The 18,320-nt window shown below is 38.7% G+C and overlaps 1 protein-coding gene across 1 annotated transcript in view; it reads right to left on the bottom strand.

Annotated features, from left to right (window-relative positions):
- The window catches only part of ZPBP (zona pellucida binding protein), a 202,016-nt gene that overhangs the window by 145,741 nt on the left and 37,955 nt on the right, over positions 1 to 18,320 (bottom strand). The window lies entirely within an intron of this gene.

Here is an 18,320-nt window from a genome sequence, read left to right as displayed (position 1 = left end):
TGAAGGTTTACAGAGCAAACTACTTTCTCATCAAACAGTTAGTACATATATTGTTTTATGACATTGGTTAACAACTCCACGACACGACAACACTCTCCCTTCTGGACCCTGGGTTGCCTACTATCAGCTTTCCTGTCCCCTCCTGCCTTCTAGTCCTTGTCCCTGGGCCAGTGTGCCCCTTTAGTCTCCCTTTCATTTCAATAATAAAATAGGCATGTCTAATCTTTGGCTGAAATGTGACCCTCAGGACTGAATTCACTACTGAGCTAGAAAGGTGTCCAGGGCCATACTCCAAAGGTTTCTCCAGTTTCTCTCAGGCCAGTAAGTCTGGTCTTTTTTTGTGAGCTAGAATTTTGTTCTACATTTTTCTCCAGCTCTGTCCGGGACCCTCTATTATGATCCCTGTCAGAGCAGTCAGTGGTGGTAGCTGGACACCATCTCATCGTACTGAACTCAGTCTAGTGGAGGCCGTGGCAGATGTAGTCCGTTAGTCCTTTGGACTAATCTTTCCCTTGTGTCTAGTTTTCTTCCTTTTCCCTTGTTCCTGAAGGGTTGAGACCAGTTAAGTATCTCAGATGGCCACTCACAGGCTTTTAAGACCCCAGATGTTACTCACCAAAGTAGAATGTAGAACATTTTCTTTATAAACTATGTTATGTCAGTTGAGCTATATGCTCCCTCAGACCACGGTTCCCACAACCCTCAGCCCAGCAATTCAGTCCCTCAGAGTTTGGATGTATCTATGGAGCTTCCATGACCTTGCTTTATACAAGTTGTGCTAGCTTCTCCAGTATTATGTACTGTCTGACCCTTCACCAAAGTTACCACTTATCTACCCTTTCCCTCCCTTGTAACCATCAAAGATTGTTTCTTTTTGTATGTAAACCTTTTCATGAGTTTTTACAGTAGTGCTCTCATACAATATTTGTCCTTTTGTGATTGACTTATTTCAGTCAGTGTAATGCCCTCCAGATTCATCCACATTATGAGATGCTTCACAGATTCATCATTGTTCTTTATCATTGCGTAATACTCCATTGTGTGTATGTACCATAGTTTGTTTATCCATTCATCTATTGATGGCCATAGGTTGTTTCCACTTTTTGCTATTGTGAACAATGCTGCAACGAACATGGATATGCATATGTTGAAAGTAAAGACTACTTCCCTAGGAGTGGGATTGTTGGACCATATGGTATTTCTATTTCTAGCTTTCTAAGGACATGTCATACCGTTTTGCAAAATGATTCTACCATTTTGCATTCCCACCAGCACTGCATAAGAGTTCCAATCTCCCCAGCGCCTCTCCAACCTTTGTTATCTCCTGTCTTTTTGATTCATGCCAGTACTACTGGGGTGATATGGTATCTCATTGTGGTTTTGATTTGCATTTCTCTAAGGACTAGTGATTGTGAGCATTTCCTCATGTGTCTGTTGGCTGCCTGAATGTCTTCTCTGGTGAAGTATCTGCTCATTTCCTTTGACCATTTTTAAATTGGATTATTCGTCTTTTTGTTGTAGAGGTGCCGGATTTTCCTATAGATTTTAGAGATTAGACCTTTGTCTGATTTGTAATAGCCAAAATTTTTTTCCCAGTCTATAGGTTCTCTTTTCACTCTTTTGTGAAGTCTTTTGATGAGCATAAGTATTTAATTTTTAGAAGATCCCAGTTATCTAGCTTATCTGGAGTTTGTGTGTTGTTGGTTATGGTTTGTATCCTGTTAATGCCTTGTAGCAGGGCCTCTGGTATTAATCCTATTTTTTTCTCCTCTGATCTTTATAGTTTTTGGCTTTTATTTAGGTCTTTGATCCATTTCTAATTAGTTTTTGTGTACGGTGTGAGGTATGGGTCCTGTTACTTTTTTTTGCAGATGGACATCCAGTTTTGCCAGAACTATTTGTTAAAAAGACTGTCTTTTCCCCATTTGATGAACTTTAGGCCCTTGTTGAAGATCAGGAGACGACAGGTGGATGGATTTACATCTGGGTTCTCAATTCTGTTCCATTGGTCAATATATCTGTCATTGTACCAGTACCAGGCTGTTTTGGCTACAGAAGCTGTATAGTAGGTTCCGAGGTCAGGTAGTGTGTGTCCTCCTACTTTATTCTTCTAATAGTGCTTTACTTATCCAGGGCTTCTTCCATTTCCATATAAAGTTAATAATTAATTTTTCTAACTCTTTAAAGAATGTTGTTGGTATTTGGATCAGGATTGTAATGTATTTGTGAATTGCTTTGGGGAGAATTGTCATTTTCACAATGTTGTGTCTACCTATCCATGAGCATGGTATGTTTTTCCATTTATGTAGATTTCTTTTGGTTTCTTGTAGTAGTGTTTTGTAGTTTTCCTTGTATAGGTCTTTTACATCCCTGGTTAGATTTATTCCTAAGTATTTTATTTTTTTAGGGGCTATTATAAATGGTATTGTTTTCCTGATTTCCTTTTCTTCATTCTCTTTATTGGTGTATAGCAACCCAGCTGATTTTTTTATCTTTATCTTGTATCCTACTACTCTGCTGAATCTTTCCATTAGTTCTGGTAGTTTTCTTGTGAAGTCTTTTGTGTTTTCTATGTATAGTATCATATCTGCAAATACGGACAATTTAACTTCTTCATTACCAATTTGGATACCCTTTATTTCTTTTTCTGGCCACACTGCTCTAGCTAGAACTACAGCACAATGTTAAATAGGAGTGATGATAGAGGACATCCTTGTCTTGTTTTCCTGTTTTCAGCCTCTCTCCAGCAAGAATAATGTTGGTGATTTGTTTTGCATAGACGCCCTTTATTATGTTGAGAAATTTCCCTTCTATGCCTTAAAACTGGTATTATTTTTATATCCACTATGAGGATACTGAAGGACACAGGGTTGTGTCTCATGCCCAAGCCTCCCAATATCAGAACTAAGATTCCAACCCAGGCAGCCTGGTTCCAGAGTCTGTGCTTATTTTATGCTACCTCCAACTTCAGTTTAAAGATTCATTTGAAAAGAAATTAAGGTCATACAATTACCAATGATAGTTTTTACATTCTAATAAATGTAAAATTAGTTTTATAGAGTTCCAGTTTAATATTTGGAATTGAGGCAATGTATTTTTTTTTTGCTTGTCCATTCCAAAACCTCACTGAAATGACACAAGAAATATAAAAATTAATATCTAAGTACACAACCACACCAGAAATACAAGAAATGCATCTTCAAAGAAGAGAACTCTATTCCCACTTCTGCTCCTCCCCACAGGTTCCTAACCACCCACACCAAGAGGAAAGCTCCCCCACTCATGCTGAAAGGAAGCCTGCCACTGTTCACTTTCCTATCCCCACCCATTTAAACCAAATTTAAGTGCCTGTGCTCCAGAGCTTACTATTGATTCTGTATTCAAAGATACACCAGACAGCCTCTAAATACTGAGGAAACCTTGATCATTTTCATTTATGGACATGAGTAAAAACCACACAACCCCTCAATGTGGGGGAAATTCGAAAGCATTAAAGAGAAGCAAAAAAGTGAGAAAAACGGGTCTAAAAGAAACAGTTAATGTAGACAGCATTAAATGTATTTTAAATTCTAAATAGTAAAGACAGAAAATATATACATAAAATAACTACAAAGCTATTACAGAAATTATTTGTAAATATGAAAAGTGTTCTCAAAAAATGAAAAACATTGCAAACATAAATACAGAAATTTTTAAACAGTTAACTGAAATGGTGAATAAAAAAGACTAGAAATCTAATTACGTGTTTGAAAACAAAGTAACAGAATTTTCAGGGAGGACAGATCAAAAATACATTTGAAATTCTGTTCTGTATTCTTTCTCTTTTGATCAGGATTCTTCTATATGATCCTTCATTAAAATGTTTGGTAATGTTATCTGGGCACCATTCATTTATTCTGGTCTCATAGCAAAGGAGGCAGTTGTCCATGGAGGCATTTAGTCACATATTTCATATCCTCCTCCTATTCCTGACTCTCCTTCTTCCTCTGTTGCTCCAGATGAATCTCTCTTCCAACTGTCTTGCCTTGAATGGCTGCTTGCAAGGTTTTAAGACCCCAGGCACTACGCAAGAAACTAGGAGGTAGAACAGAAGCACTAAACACGTTATTAGGCCAATTAACGAGGATGTCCTTGACACCATGACCCTAAACCTCCACACCAAGGAACCACGTCCCATGAGGCTTTTCACGGTACATAAGTAGTATCAGCCCCCATGTGTCTGCCAGTTTGTCATACTGGGGGGCTTGTGTGTTGCTGTGATGCTGGAAGCTATGCCATTGGTATTCAGATACCAACAGGGTTACCCATGGCAGACAGCTTTCAGCTGAGATTCCAGGCTAAGACAGACTAAGAAGAAGGATCCAGCAGTCTACTTCTGAAAAGAATTAGCCAGTGAAAACTTTATGAGTAGCAGCAGAACACTGTCTGACACAGAGCCGGAAGATGAGCCCCTCAGGTTGGAAGTCACTCAAAAGATGACTGCAAAAGAGCTTCCTCCTCAAAGTAGAGTCAACCTGAATCACATGGATGGACTCAAGCTTTTGGGACCTTCATTTGCTGATGTGGCACGACTCAAAATGAGAAGGAACAGCTGCAAACATCCATTAATAATCAGAATTTGGAATGTATGAAGTATGAATCTAGGAAAATTGGAAATCATCAGAAACGAAATGGAAGGCATAAGCATCAATATCCCAGGCATTAGTGAGCTGAAATAGACTGGTATTGGCCATTTTGAATCAGAAAGTCATATGATCCACTGTGCTGGGAATGACAACTTGAAGAGGAATGGCATTGCACTCATTGTCAAAAAGAGCATTTCAAACTCTATCCTGAAATACAATGCTGTCAGTGATAGCATAATCCACACGCCTACAAGGAAGACCAGTTAATACGACTATTATTCAAATTTACACACCAACCACTAGGGCGAAAGATGAAGAAATTAAAGATTTTTACCAGCTTCTGCAGTGTGAAATTGATTGAACATGCAATCAGGATGCACTGATAATTACTGGTGATCGGAATGCAAAAAGTTGGAAACAACAAGGATCTATAGTTGGAAAATATGGCCTTGGTGACAGACATCATGCTGGAGACCACATGACAGAATTTTGCAAGACCAACGACATCTTCATTGCAAATACCTTTTTTCACCAACATAAATGGCAACTATACACATGGACCTCACCAGATGGAATACACAAGAATCAAACTGACTACATCTGTGGAAAGGCACGAAGGAAAAGCTCAATATCATCAGTCAGAACAAGGCCAGGGGCTGACTGTGGAACAGACCATCAATTGCTCTATGCATGTTCAAGCTGAAACTGAAGAAAATTAGAACAAGTCCACAAGGGCCAAAGTATGGCCTTGAGTATATCCTACCTGAATTTAAAGACCATCTCAAAAACAGATTTGATGAATGGAACACTGATGACCAAGGACACGATGAGTTGTAGAATGACATCAAGGACATCATACATGAAGAACGAGGTCATTAAAAAGACAGGAAAGAAAGTAAAGACCAAAATGGATGTCAGAAGAGACTCTGAAACTTGCTCTTGAATGTTGAGTAGCTAAAGCAAAAGAAAGAAATGATGAAGTAAAAGAAATGAACAGAAGATTTCATAGAGCGGATCGAGAAGACAAAGTAAACTAGTATAGTCACATGTACAAAATGGAGATAGAAAACCAAAAGGCAATAAAATGCTTAGCATTTCTCAAGCTGAAAGAACTGAAGAAAAAACTCAAGCTTCAAGTTGCAATAGTGAAGGATTCCATGAGGAAAATATTATATGACACAGAAAGCATCAAAAGAAGGTGGAAGGAAAACACAGAGTCATCATACCAAAAAGAATTGGTTGACTTTCAGACATTTCAAGACGTATCATATGATCAGGAGCCAATGGTACTGCAGGAAGAAGTCCCAGCTGCACTGAAGGCATTGGCAAAAAACAAGCCCCCAAGAATTGACAGAATATGAATTGCGAAGTTTCACCAAGAGAGGTGAGCCTACCGAATGCAGCAATTATCAAACAATATCACACACAAGTAAAATTTTGCTGAAGCTTATTCAAAAGCTGCTGCAGCAGTATAGCAACAGAGGACTGCCAGAAATTCAGGCCAGATTCAGAAGAGGACATGGAACCAGGGGATATCACTGCTGATGTGAGATGGATCCTGGCTGAAAGCAGAGAAGGCCAGAAAGATGTTAACCTATGTTTTATTGACTATGCAAAGGCATCTGACTGTGTTGATGATAATAAATTATGGATAACATTGTGAAGAATGGGAATTCCAGACCACTTAATGGTGCTCATGAGGAACCTGTACATAGATCAAGAGGCAGCTGTTCAAACAGAACAAGCGGATACTGTGTGGTTTAAACTCAGGAAAGGTGTGCCCCAGGGGTCTATACTTTCACCATACCTATTCAATCTGTATGCTGAGCAAATAATCCACAAGGCTGGACTGTATGAAGAAGAGGGCATCAGGATTGGAGGAAGACTCATTAACAACCTGTGTTATGCAGATGACACAACACTGCTTGCTGAAAGTGAAGAGAACTTGAAGCACTTACTGATGAAGATCAAAGACCAGAGCTCTCAGTATGGATTACACCTGAACATAAAGAAAACAAAAATCCTCACAAGTGGACCAATAAGCCACATCATGATAAACAGAGAAAAGGCTGAAGTTGTCAAGGATTTCATTTTACTTGGATCCACAATCAACACCCACGGAAGAAGCAGTCAAGAAATCAAAAGACGCATTGCATCGGGCAAATCTGCTACGAAAGCCCTCTTTAAAATATAGAAAAGCAAAGGTGTCACCTTGAAGACTAAGGTGCGCCTGACCCAAGCCGTGATATTTTCAATCGCATCATATGAATGCAAAAGCTGGACAATGAATAAAGAAGACCGAAGAAGAACTGGCACCTTTGAATTGTGGTGTTGGTGAAGAATATTGAATATACCATGGACTGCCAAAGAACGAACAAATCTGTCTTGGAAGAAGTACAACCAGAATGCTCCTTATTAGCAAGGAGGGTGAGCCTATTTCTTACATACTCTGGACATGTTATTAGGAGGGATCAGTCCCTGGAGAAAGACATCATGCTTGGTAAAGTACAGGGTCAGTGGAAAAGAGGAAGACCCTCACAATGAAATGGATTCACACAGTGGCTGCAACAATGGGCTCAAGCGTAACGACTGTTCGCATGGTGCAAGACTGGGTAGTGTTTCCTTCTGTAGTATACAGGGTCACTATGAGTCAGAACCAACTCAACGGCACCTAACGACAAGCAGAATCAGTAGCGACTTTTTTTTTTTGCCATTGGTGTAAATATATCTATCACACAACTTTTACCAATTCAAATTTTTACAGGTGCACAACTTATTGACAGGAATTATAATAATCTGCCGTGCAACCATATCCTTAATACGATTCTTACATCACTGTTACCCCCTTTTCCCCTCCCTCCCATACTCGGTAACCACTAATTTCAAATTCTATTGACTCTAGGCTTTCTGGAGCCATGGAGCCTGGGTGAGCCCCTGAAACTACTGCCCTGAGAGATTCTTTAAACTTTAAACCAAAAATATCTGCCTTGAGCCTTACGTTCTTCTAAGAACTATCTGCATGGGATCAAAGTGACAACTGCAACTGAAAAGACAGGAGCCTAAGCAGACAGTGAGTTTAAGTTAATGTGGGAGAAGCAACTCAGAAATGGAGGGTGAGAATGGTTGCACAACTCAAAGAACGTAATCAATGCCACTGAATTGTACATGTAGTGACTGTTGGATTTGTGTATGTTTTGCTGTGTATACTCCTAACAGCAACAACAAAATTTTAAAAAGTAAAATAAAAAAACAAAGCACAGAGAGGTGCAAAAATAAATTAAAACTATGAGGATGAAGTAAGAGATGAGGAAAAGAGATCGCAGCTATCAATCTGAAGAAAGATTTGTCACCATATCAAAAAAAGTCCATCAAATAATGAGCAGTGATACTGGAAATAACTGTCACATCTTGATACAAATCTTATAAATTATCATGCTTTTTTTATCCTGATACATCTGTCAGTGTACGTGTGCATGTATATATGTGTGTGTGTGCACATGTGTATATATATAACAAATATAGATTAAATTTATATATATACCTATGTATATTATGTATATATACACACGTATAAGCACACGTTAGAGATGTGTGATACACACAAATATCACATAGGAAAACTGAACCTGATGGGTCAGAGCTGGAAACTAAAACCAGGCTAATAGTATGAGACTAGGGACAGCACAAGTATATCCTGACTGTAGAAGGAAAAAGAGCTGTTTTCTATCCATATATTTGGTATATATAAAGCTGTTACCTGAGATAGAAGGAAGTCAAGGTGTAAAATAAAATGTCCCCCGAATGCTCTTAAAAACTTCAGAAGAAGGCTCCAAATCCAGTAGCAGTACATAAACACACATGCACACGCACACACCCATAACTCAGGTTCAAGGTGAACAGATGTGCACAACAGAGTTAACACTGCTGACTTGAGACTACCATCTTTAGAAGTGGTTGCTTAAGATTGGCCCTTGGTTGATATCCAGGAACTGGACTGAGAAAGAGTTCCCTACAATGATATGATTCTCCCTAAGTGGTAAGATTTCTTTCTCACCTGGGGCACTGAACATGTGCTTTCCTTCTGGGACTCTGGAGTTTTTATAGTTGCTAGGCAGAGGGTGCCTACCTGACTAACAAACCCATTGTCATCGAGCTACCAATAAAGACATTGGGTGCTTTTCACTGCTAGACAAAGGAGCAGGTGTAGTGTAAATCCCTGTGGGAAAGATAGAGCACAAGAAGTCTGCACATAGATTTCTGATACTGTTGTGTATCCTTTCACCTTAGCCGTGAGTACAAATATAGGCTGAATCCCATGAGTCCTTGCAGTGAATGAACAAATATGTAGGTGGTGTTGGGGACCCCTGAAATAGATTAAAAACTAAAATTCCCAGATTAAAATGAGAAGTTTTAAAAGGAAAAAGGATTTCTTTACATTCTTAAAAATTACTAAAGACTACCAAAAGACCTTTTGTATGGGTTGCATCTATCAATATTTATAGTATTAGAACATAAGACTGAGAAAATTTAAAAATATTTACTAATTCATTTTAAAATAACAATAATAAACCCATTACATATAATAGCATAAAATGTTAGCTATGACATAATCGACAAGGGTCTAATTTTAAAACTTACAGAAAACTTCAACACCTCACCAATAAAAAGTCAAACAATCCAATTAAAAAATGGGCAAAGGCATTCCTGATAAAAACTCTCAATAAAATAGGAATAGAAAGGAAATCCCTTGACATAAAAGAGGGCATCTATACAAAACCAACAGCCAACATCACTCTCAACAGAGAGTAGATGAAAGCATTCCCCCTGAGAATGGGAGCAAGACAAGGATGCCCTTAATCACCACTCCTACTTAACATTGTTGTGCTGGAAGTCCTAGCTAGAGCGACAAGGCAAGAAAAAGAAATGAAGGGCATCCAAATCAGAAGGGAAGAAGTAAAACCATCCCTATTTGCAGATGATATGATACTATACATAGAGGACCACAGGGATTCCACAAGAAAACTACTGGAACTAATAGACAAATTCGGCTCAACAGCAGAATACAAGATCAACATAAAAAAATCAGCTGGATTCCTATACACCAAAAAAAAGAACTTCAAAAAGGAAATCAAGAAAACAACACCATTTTTAATAGCCCCTAAAGAAATAAAAGATTTAGGAATAAACCTAACCAGGGATTAAAAAAAAAAAAAAAAAGACCTATACAAAGAAAATCACAAAACACTATTGCAAGAGACCTACATAAATGGAAAAACATACCACACGCTTGGACAGTAAGACTCAACACTGTGAAAACATCAACTCTGCCCAAAGTGATCTATAGGTATAAAGCAATCCCAATACACATACCAACAGCATTCTTTAACAAATGGAAAAACTAATCACCAACTTTATATAGAAAGAGCAAAGCAAAATAAGCAAAGCATTATTGAAGAAAAAGAACAAAGTAGGAGGACTCACACTACCTGATCTCAGAACCTACTACATAGCCATGGTAGTCAAAACAGCTTGGTACTGGTACAACAACAGACATATAGACCAATGGAAAAAAACTGAGATCACAGATGTAAATCCACCCACCTATGGTCACCTTTTCTTTGACAAAGGACTCAAGTCCATTAAATGGAGAAAAGACAGTCTTTTTAACAAACGGTGTTGGCAAATCAAGACATCCATCTGTAAAAAAAAGAAACAGGGCCCATACCTTACACCATACACAAAAAGGATCAAAGACCTAAATATAAACCTAAAACAATAAAGATCACAGACGAAAAAATACGGACAATGCTACATGCCCTGATAACATGGCATAAATACAAAACAAACCATAACTAACAATATACAAACCCCAGAAGATAAACAAGATAACCGGGAGCACCTAAAAATTGTACACTTGTACTCATCAAAAGACTTCACCAAAAGAATAAAAAGAGAAACTATGGACGGGGGGGAAAAAAATGGGCTACAACATTTCACCCAAAGGTCTAATCTCTAAAATTTATAGAATACTTCAACACCTCAACAACAGAAAGAAAAAATAATCCAATTAAAAAATGGGCAAAGGATATGAACAGACACTTCATTAAAGAAGACATTCAGGCAGCTATTAGACACATGAGGAAATGCTCAGGATCATTAGCCACTAGAAAAATGCAAATCAAAACTACAATGAGATACTAGCTCACCCCAACATTACTGGAACTAATCAAAAAAAAAAAAAATGTTGGAGAAGCTGCAGGGAGACTGGAACTCTTTTTTTTTTTTTTAAGTGTAAATTGAGTACTTTTTTTTATATATAATTTTTATTGAGCTTCAAGTGAATGTTTACAAATCAAGTCAGTCTGTCACATATAAGTTTATATACACCTTACTCCATACTCCCACTTGCTCTCCCCCTAATGAGTCAGCCCCTCCAGTCTCTCCTTTCGTGACAATTTTGTCAGCCTCCAACCCTCTCTACCCTTCCATCCCCCCTCCAGACAGGAGATGCCAACACAGTCTCAAGTGTCCACCTGATACAAATAGCTCACTCTTCATCAGCATCTCTCTCCTACCCACTGTCCAGTCCCTTTCAAGTTTGATGAGTTGTCTTCGGGAATGGTTCCTGTCCTGGGCCAACAGAAGGTTTGGGGACCATGACCGCCGGGATTCCTCTAGTCTCAGTCAGACCATTAAGTATGGTCTTTTTGTGAGAATTTGGGGTCTGCATCCCACTGATCTCCTGCTCCTTCAGGGGTTCTCTGTTATGCTCCATGGCAGGGCAGTCTTCGGTTGTGGCTGGGCACCAACTAGTTCTTCTGGTCTCAGGATGATGTAAGTCTCTGGTTCATGTGGCCCTTTCTGTCTCTTGGGCTCTTAGTTATCATGTGACCTTGGTGTTCTTCATTCTCTTTTGATCCAGGTGGGTTGAGACCAATTGATGCATCTTAGATGGCCGCTTGTTAGCATTTAAGACCCCAGATGCCACCTTTCAAAGTGGGATGCAGAATGTTTTCATAATAGAATTATTTTGCCAGTTGACTTAGAAGTCCCCTTAAGCCATAGTCCCCAAACCCCCGCCCTTGCTCCGCTGACCTTCGAAGCATTCACTTTATCTCAGAAACTTCTTTGCTTTTGGTCCAGTCCAGTTGAGCTGACCTTCCATGCATTGAGTATCGTCCTTCCCTTCACCTAAAGCAGTTCTTATCTACTAACTAATCAGTAAAAAACCCTCTCCCGCCCTCCCTCCCTCCCCCCCTCGTAACCACAAAAGAATGTGTTCTTCTCAGTTTATACTATTTCTCAAGATCTTATAACAGTGGTCTTACACAATATTTGTCCTTTTGCCTCTGACTAATTCCGCTCAGCATAATGCCTTCCAGGGTCCTCCATGTTATGAAATGTTTCACAGATTCGTCACTGTTCTTCATCGATGCGTAGTATTCCATTGTGTGAATATACCACAATTTATTTACCCATTCATCCGTTGATGGACACCTTGGTTGCTTCCAGCTTTTTGCTATTGTAAATAGAGCTCCAATAAACATGGGTGTGCATGTATCTCTTCGTGTGAAGGCTCGTATTTCTCTAGGGTGTATTCCGAGGAGTGGGATTTCTGGGTTGTATGGAAGTTCTATTTCTAACTTTTTAAGGAAATGCCAGATAGATTTACAAAGTGGTTGTACCATTTTACATTCCCACCAGCAGTGGATAAGAGTTCCAATCTCTCCGCAGCCTCTCCAACATTTATTATTTTGTGTTTTTTGGATTAATGCCAGCCTTGCTGGAATGAGATGGAATCTCACCGTAGTTTTAATTTGCATTTCTCTAATGGCTAATGATTGAGAGCATTTTCTCATGTATCTGTTAGCTGCCTGAATATCTTTGTTAGTAAAGTGCGAGTTCATATCCTTTGCCCACTTCTTGATTGGGTTGTTTGTCTTTTTGTGGTTGAGTTTTGACAGAATCATATAGATTTTAGAGATCAGATGCTGGTCGGAGATGTCATAGCTGAAAATTCTTTCCCAGTCTGTAGGTGGTCTTTTTACTCTTTTGGTGAAGTCTTAAGATGAGCATAGGTGTTTGATTTTTAGGACCTCCCAGTTATCTCGTTTCTCTTCGTCATTTTTGGTAATGTTCTGTATTCTGTTTATGCCTTGTATTAGGGCTCCTAATGTTATCCCTATTTTTTCTTCCATTATCTTTATCGTTTTAGTCTTTATGTTTAGGTCTGTGATCCACTTGGAGTTAGTTTTTCTGCATGGTGTGAGGTATGGGTCCTGTTTCATTTTTTTGCAAATGGATATCCAGTTATGCCAGCACCATTTGTTAAAAAGACTATCTTTTCCCCAATTAACTGACACTGGGCCTTTGTCAAATATCAGCTGCTCATATACAGATGGATTTATATCTGGGTTCTCAATTCTGTTTCATTGGTCTATGTGCCTGTTGTTGTACCAGTACCAGGCTGTTTTGACTACTGTGGCTGTATAATAGGTTCTGAAATAAGGTAAAGTGAGGCCTCCCACTTTCTTCTTCTTTTTCAGAAATGCTTTACTTATCCGAAGCTTCTTTCCCTTCCATATGAAGTTGGTGATTTGTTTCTCCATCACATTAAAAGATGACATTGGAATTTGGATCGGAAGTGCATTGTATGCATAGATGGCTTTTGGTAGAATAGACATTTTTACTATGTTAAGTCTTCCTATCCATGAGCAAGGTATGTTTTTCCACTTAAGTAGGTCCTTTTCAGTTTCTTGTAGTAGTACTTTGTAGTTTTCTTTGTATAGATCTTTTACATCTTTGGTAAGATTTATTCCCAAGTATTTTATCTTCTTGGGGCCTACTGTGAATGGTATTGATTTGGTGATTTCCTCTTCGATGTTCTTTTTGTTGATGTAGAGGAATCCAAGTGAATTTTGTATGTTTATCTCATAACCTGAGACTCTGCCAAACTCTTCTATTAGTTTCAGTAGTTTTGTTGAGAATTCCTTAGGGTTTTGTGTGTATAAGATCATGTCACCTGCAAATAGAGATAATTTGACTTCCTCCTTGCCAATCCAGATGCCCTTTATTTCTTTGTCTAGCCTAATTGCCCTGGCTAGGACTTCAAGTACGATGTTGAATAAGAGCGGTGATAAAGGGCATCCTTGTCTGGTTCCCGTTCTCAAGGGAAATGCTTTCAGGCTCTCTCCATTTAGGGTGATGTTGGCTAAATAGAGGCCCTTTTTTATGTTGAGGAATTTTCCTTCAATTCCTATTTTGGTGAGAGTTTTTATCATAAATGGGTGTTGGACTTTGTCAAATGCCTTTTCTGCATCAATTGATAAGATCATGTGGTTTTTTCTTTTGTTTTATTTATATGCTGGATTACATTAATGGTTTTTCTAATATTAAACTAGCCTTGCATACCTGGTATAAATCCCACTTGGTCATGGTGGGTTACTTTTTTGATATGTTGTTGAATTCTATTGGCTAGAATTTTGTTAAGGATTTTTGCATCTATGTTCATGAGGGATATAGGTGTGTAATTTTCTTTTTTTGTGATGTCTTTACCTGGTTTTGGTATCAGCGATATGGTGGCTTCATAGAATGAGTTAGGTAGTATTCCGTCATTTTCTATGCTTTGAAATACCTTTAGTAGTAATGGTGTTAACTCTTCTCTGAAAGTTGGTAGAACTCTGCAGTGAAGCCGTCCGGGCCAGGGCTTTTTTTTGTTGGGAGTTTTTTGATTACCGTTTCAATCCCTTTTTTTGTTATGGGTCTATTTTGTTGTTCTACTTCTGCTTGTGTTAGTTTAGGTAGGTAGTGTTTTTCCAGGAATTCATCCATTTCTTCTAGGTTTGCAAATTTGTTAAGAGTACAATTTTTCGTAATACTCTGATATGACTCTTTTAATTTCAGTTGAGTCTTCTGTGATGTGGCCCATCTCGTTTCTTATTCGGGTTATTTGTTTCCTTTCCTGTATTTCTTTAGTCATTCTGGCCAATGGTTTATCAATCTTGTTAATTTTTTCAAAGAACCAGCTTTTGGCTTTGTTAATTCTTTCAATTGTTTTTCTGTTCTCTAATTCATTTAGTTCAGCTCTAATTTTTATTATTTGTTTTCTTCTGGTGCCTGATGGATTCTTTTGTTGCTCACTTTCTATTTGTTCAAGTTGTAGGGACAGTCTCTGATTTTGGCTCTTTCTTCTTTTCGTATGTGTGCATTTATCGATATAAATTGGCCTCTGAGCACGGCTTTTGCTGTGTCCCAGAGGTTTTGATAGGAAGTATTTTCATTCTCGTTGCATCCTACGAATTTCTTTATTCCCTCCTTAATGTCTTCTATAACCCAGTCTTTTTTCAGGAGGGTATTGTTCAGTTTCCAACTATTTGATTTCTTTTCCCTAATTTTTCTGTTATTGATTTCCACTTTTATGGCATTCTGGTCTGAGAAGATGCTTTGTAATATTTTGATGTTTTGGATTCTGCAAAGGTTGGTTTTATGAGCTAATATCTGGTCTATTCTAGAGAACGTTCCATGTGCGCTAGAAAAAAAAGTATACTTTGCAGCAGTTGGGTGGAGAGTTCTATGTAAGTCAATGAGGTCAAGTTGGTTGATTGTAGCAATTAGGTCTTCCATGTCTCTATTGAGCTTCTTACTGGATGTCCTGTCCTTCTCTGAAAGTGGTGTGTTGAAGGCTCCTACTATAATTGTGGAGGTGTCTGTCTCACTTTTCAGTTCTGTTAAAGTTTGTTTTATGTATCTTGCAGCCCTGTCATTGGGTGCATAAATATTTAATATGGTTATATCCTCCTGGTCAGTTGTCCCTTTAATCATTATGTAGTGTCCTTCTTTATCCTTTGTGGTGGATTTAACTTTAAAGTCTACTTTGTCAGAAATTAATATTGCTACTCCTGCTCTTTTTTGCCTACTGTTTGCTTGATGTATTTTTTTCCATCCTTTGAGTTTTAGTTTGTTTGTATCTCTAAGTCTAAGGTGTGTCTCTTGTAGGCAGCATATAGACGGATCGTGTTTCTTTATCCAGTCTGAGACTCTCTGTCTCTTTATTGGTGCATTTAGTCCATTTACATTCAGCGTAATTACAGATAAGTATGTGTTTAGTGCTGTCATTTTGATGCCTTTTTATGTGTGTTGTTGACAATTTCATTTTTCCACTTACTTTTTTGTGCTGAGACGTTTTTCTTTGTAAATTGTGTGTTCCTCATTTTTATAGTATTTGACTTTGTTTGCTGAGTCGTTACGTTTTTCTTGGTTTTTATTTTGAGTTATGGACTTGTTATACCTCTTTGTGGTTACCTTAATATTTACCCCTATTTTTCTAAGTAAAAACCTAACTTGTATTGTCCTATATCGCCTTGTATCCCTCTCCATATGGCAGTTCTATGCCACCTGTATTTAGTCCCTCTTTCTGATTATTGTGATCTTTTACATATTGACTTCAATGATTCCCTGTTTTGAGCGTTTTTTTCTTTTTTTAAATTAATCTTAATTTGTTTTGTGATTTCCCTATTTGAGTTGATATCAGGATGTTCTGTTCTGTGACCTTGTGTTATGCTGGTATCTGATATTAGTGGTTTTCTGACCAATTTCCTTTAGTATTTCTTGTAGCTTTGGTTTGGTTTTTGCAAATTCTCTAAGCTTCTGTTTATCTGTAAATATCTTAATTTCGTCTTCATATTTCAGAGAGAGTTTTGCTGGATATATGATCCTTGGTTGGCAGTTTTTTTCCTTCAGTGCTCTGTATATGTCATCCCCTTGCCTTCTTGCCTGCATGGTTTCTGCTGAGTAGTCTGAACTTATTCTTGTTGATTCTCCTTTGTAGGAGACCTTTCTTTTATCCCTGGCTGCTTTTAAAATTTTCTCTTTATCTTTGGTTTTGGCAAGTTTGATGATAATATGTCTTGGTGTTTTTCTTTTTGGATCAATCTTAAATGGGGTTCGATGAGCATCTTGGATGGATATCCTTTTGTCTCTCATGATGTCGGGGAAGTTTTCTGTCAGCAGATCTTCAACTATTCTCTCTGTGTTTTCTGTCCTCCCTCCCTGTTTTGGGACTCCAATCACACGCAAGTTATTCTTCTTGATAGAGTCCCATATGATTCTTAGGGTTTCTTCATTTTTTTAAATTCTTTTATCGGATTTTTTTTCAGCTATGTCGGTGTTAATTCCCCGGTCCTCCAGAGTTCCCACTCTTCATTCTAATTTCTTGAGTCTGCTCCTCTGACTTCCTATTGCGTTGTCTAATTCTGTAATTTTATTGTTAATCTTTTGGATTTCTGAATGCTGTCTCTCTATGGATTCTTGCAAATTATTAATTTTTCCACTATGTCCTTGAATAATCTTTTTGAGTTCTTCAACTGCTTTATCAGTGTGTTCCTTGGCTTTTTCTGTAAAAAAGTAGCTTGCCTTATTTCATTTCTGAGGTCATCCCGATGTCTTGAAGCATTCTGTAAATTAGTTTTTTATATTCTGTATCTGGCAATTCCAGGATTGTATCTTCTTTTGGGAAAGATTTTGATTCTTTCGTTTGGGGGGTTGTAGAAGCAGTCATGGTCTGCTTCTTTATGTGGTTTGATATCGACTGCTGTCTCCGAGCCATCACTAAGATATTGTAGTGATTTATTCTATATTTGCTCACTGAGTCTTATCTTGTTTTGTTTTCTTTCAATATATGTAGACGGGCTACTAGATTGCGCTGTCTTGATTGTTGTAGCCCTTGACTCACTTATGGCCTATTACCAGCTGGCTTGGGCTGTTACCAGATATATATGCCTGAGTCTATTCACTATTCTTGAGTAGAATCTGATTTTGGGTCATCAAGTGTGCGATGCAGACTGTCACCTATCCACCTTGAGAAGTAGTGGTGCTAGTTTTGTGCACCAGATTCTAGTAGCAGCTGGGGTTCACACTCCAGCAGGAGCAGGATGCTGACAGTCTTCCCCCAAGTGCCAGTGAGGTAGGTGTGACTCTATTCCTAAAGCACCTTGGTTCGTGGGCTCTGCAGCTGTACCTTAGGCCCCCAATGCAAGTACCTCCACAGATTGGTAGCTGTCACCTTCCTTAGACCCCTAAGGCAGGAGGCTAGGTGGTCTGGGGGGAGCTTCAGCCCTCAGTTCCCTGTTGTGGGTCAGTGAGGTCTCTGTTGAATACGCAGAGATATCAGACCTGGGAAACTTGTCTTTCCAGTAAATCCGCTAAAACAATTGCAGTCAGATCCCTATCAGAAATGCCTTTGCATTATAATAGCCACCTTGTTTCCTGTAGGGATGAAAGCCCAAGACTGTGGATCACATATGCTTGGCTGGAGCTGGTTCTGTGTTTTTAGTCCAATTAGGGAAGAATTTTTGGTCCCTAGGTTTTTTGTGGTTGCTTCTCTCAGGCCAGAAGAATGGGTTAGGAAAAGACAAATAAAAAAAAAGGAAAAGAAAAACCGTGGAGCAGTTCTCCCTCTGGCTCTGGAAATTCCAATGTTAACAAAGCCGCCTGGGAAGGGGAGGGGAGTGTTCAGATAAATAGGAGAGAGTAGCACCCCAGAATATAGACAAAGTTACTTATCTTGCTTGGGATGACTGTTTCATCTGAGATTCCCGAGGGGCGCCTCGCCTGTGTGCGCTGGCTGGGTAGAGATTGCCCCTGAGGGTCAGGCCTGCATCCCATGCTTGCGCTGTCTCAGAAGCCGCGGTCAGTTCC

Source organism: Loxodonta africana, chromosome 8, assembly GCF_030014295.1.
Source record: "Loxodonta africana isolate mLoxAfr1 chromosome 8, mLoxAfr1.hap2, whole genome shotgun sequence".
NCBI classification, from domain to species: Eukaryota; Metazoa; Chordata; class Mammalia; order Proboscidea; family Elephantidae; genus Loxodonta; species Loxodonta africana.
The sequence above is the reverse complement of the archived record's forward strand: the minus strand, read 5'-3'. Positions and strand labels throughout refer to the sequence as shown.